Genomic DNA, 3342 nt, shown 5'->3' on the forward strand with positions numbered 1-3342 from the left:
ATATATATATCCAATTGGATGTAAGTTAGCATGAACTATTATTGTTGACATCACCCAAAGGTGATTACATTGGGAGGCAACACTATAAGCCCCTATCTTTCTCAGTGTCCGATTGAAACTCCATAACCATTAGTATTGCGTGAGTGTTCGCAATTGTAGAAGACTATATGATAGTTGAGTATGTGGAGTTTGCTATTCCTGAAAATAAGATGAATTACAATTGTTTGATGACTGAAAATGAAGTTTGCTAGTTCTCAAGAAAGTTTATGGTCTATGCTTTGACATGTGAATTGCTTGTTACTTTATCGTGAGAAGTTTTATGAGATGAATTACTGTTATGACATATTATCATGCTAGAAAAGGTGATTGAAATTAGCATTGATCAAACTTGTGCACCTTCTAGCATTCACACTTCATAAATTCTTTCTTTTATCATTTACCTACTCAAGAACGAGAAGGAATTAAGCTTGGGAATGCTGATACGTCTCCAACGTATCTATAATTTATGAAGCATTCATGCTATTTTATTATCTGTTTTGAATGATTACAGGCTTTATTATACACTTTTATATTACTTTTGGGACTAACCTATTAACTGGAGGCCCAGCCCATATTGTTGTTTTATTGCTTGTTTCAGTATTTTGAAGAAAAGGAATATCAAACGGAGTCCAAATGGAATGAAACCTTCGGCGGCGTGATTTTTTGGAAGAATATGATCCTGGAGACTTGGAGTTCACATCAAAAGATCCTCGAGGAGGCCAGGAGATAGGGCCCCCCCTACTGGGCACGCCCCCTGTCTCGTGGGCCCCTCGAGCACCTCCCGGCCGACTTCTTTCGCCTATATAGTCCCACGTACCCTAAAAACATCCACGGAGAAGATAGATCGGGAGTTCCGCCGCCGCAAGCCTCTGTAGCCACCAAAAACCTCTCGGGAGCCCGTTCCGGCACCCTGTCGGAGGGGGAACCCATCACCGGTGGCCATCTTCATCATCCCGGTGCTATCCATGACGAGGAGGGAGTAGTTCACCCTCGGGGCTGAGGGTATGTACCAATAGCTATGTGTTTGATCTCTCTCTCTCTCTCGTGTTCTCTCTATGGCACGATCTTGATGTATCGCGAGCTTTGTTATTATAGTTGGATCTTATGATGTTTCTCCCCCTCTACTCTCTTGTGATGAATTGAGTTTCCTTCTTGAAGTTATCTTATCGGATTGAGTCTTTGATTTGAGAACACTTGATGTATGTCTTGTCATGTTTATCTGTGGTGACAATAGGATATCACGTGCCACTTGATGTATGTTTTGGTGACCAACTTGCGGGTTTCGCCCATGAACCTATGCATAGGGGTTGGCACACGTTTTCTTGACTCTCCGTTAGAAACTTTGGGGCACTCTTTGAAGTACTTTATGTTGGTTGGATGAATTTGAGATTGTGTGACGCATATCGTATAATCTTGCCCACGAATACTTGAGGTGACAATGGAGTATCTAGGTGACATTAGGGTTTTGGTTGATTTGTGTCTTAAGGTGTTATTCTAGTATGAACTCTATGATGGATTGAGCGGAAAGAATAGCTTTATGTTATTTTACTACGAACTCTTGAATAGATAGAACAGAAAGGATAACTTTGAGGTGGTTTCGTACCCTACCATAATCTCTATGTTTGTTCTCCACTATTAGTGGCTTTGGAGTGACTCTTTGTTGCATGTTGAGGGATTGTTATATGATCTATGTATGTTATTGTTGTTGAGAGAACTTGCACTAGTGAAAGTATGAACCCTATGCCTTGTTTCCTATCATTGCAATACCGTTTACGCTCACTTTTATTATTAGTTACCTTGCTGTTTTTATTATTTCAGATTACAAAAACATATATCTACTATCCATATTGCACTTGTATCACCATCTCTTCGCCGAACTAGTGCACCTATACAATTTACCATTGTATTGGGTGTGTTGGGGACACAAGAGACTCTTTGTTATTTGGTTGCAGGGTTGTTTGAGAGAGACCATCCTCATCCTACGCCTCCCACAGATTGATAAACCTTAGGTCATCCACTTGAGGGAAATTTGCTACTGTCCTACAAACCTGTGCACTTGTAGGCCCAACAATGTCTACAAGAAGAAGGTTGTGTAGTAGACATCATAGACGTCACCGGCAAGGGCCTTGCCAGGACCCGGCAGGGGTCTTGCCGTGGTGCTGCGGTCGTCCCTGGCAAGGATCTTGCCGGGGGTCTTGGGGGGTTTCCTCGGCAAGGATCTAGCCGAGGTTCGTCGTCTTCTACTCTTCTGATTTGAAGTGTTCTTTGTCTTCACAAAGATCTGCATGCCACCATGGAGGCGCCCCCCGAGCCCATGTCCCAACATGGTTGGTGCCGCTGGAGAAACTGGGGCCCAAGGGCGACGCGCCCTGCTGGTGTCAGGTCGGCTGCCATGGCAAGGGCCTTGTCGGGGCCGTGGGGGCTGCCCTTTACGCTTCTGTCTTGGCGTTGCTTGGGTCGTGCCGTGGCTTTGATTTCCTGTCTCTGCCCTGCTCAAGTGTGGCCGTCCGCGCGGCTCTGACTGCCCATGCACAAATGAGGGGTACAAAAGAGTGCCCCTATTTTGGTACACCGACAGGAGCCCCCGGCCCTGGGCAACACATAAGCGCGATGCGTTGTTGGGCCAGGCCCAGAACGGTGCGCGGGCAGGCGGGGTGGTTTTTTACTGTGATAACATTCCGTCCGCTGCGCTTCCCCACGACCCGCGTTGAATGCGTGATGTGGGGGTTGCGCGCATGGGTGATCGAAGCATGCTTGCGTCATCTTGCGGTGAACAGTAAAGAGGTGGCTTGCGTGTCCCATCTAGACCGCAGGGCCGCCGCTCATTTACTGTCCTTACCTGGGAACCGCCGTTCCACGCGTCCCATTACCTCGTCTCTCGCGCCATGTACGCCGCTTGCACGATGCAGAGCGAATGACAGACCTGTGGGATACGGGAAGACGTGTGTGCGTGGGTTGATTCCCATGCGCCTTCAATTGGGTGGGGAGGGCGGTCGACGGCCTCACCCGCTGTCACCTTTAATGAGCCGGATTAGCCGATAGGGGCGGTCGAGCCCCACCCCATCTCTTTATAAGGAGGGGAGTGGGAGGAACGGCGCCTCTCAGTCCTTCATCATCCGCCTCTCCCCATCCCTACTCCTTCCTCTCTTCTACCATGGCGAGAGGGCACGGTGATGCTTCATCGCTGGCGGCGAGGGTCTCTGCTCGACAACGCATCGCCCCTCCCCAAGAGCTCATGGTGGCGGAGCCAGCCGTTAGAGGCAGGGGAGGGGGCGGGGTCGAGGCTGTCGTAGCGCTCGGGGA

This window comes from Triticum aestivum, unplaced genomic scaffold (genome assembly GCF_018294505.1).
Source record: "Triticum aestivum cultivar Chinese Spring unplaced genomic scaffold, IWGSC CS RefSeq v2.1 scaffold17366, whole genome shotgun sequence".
NCBI lineage: Eukaryota > Viridiplantae > Streptophyta > Magnoliopsida > Poales > Poaceae > Triticum > Triticum aestivum.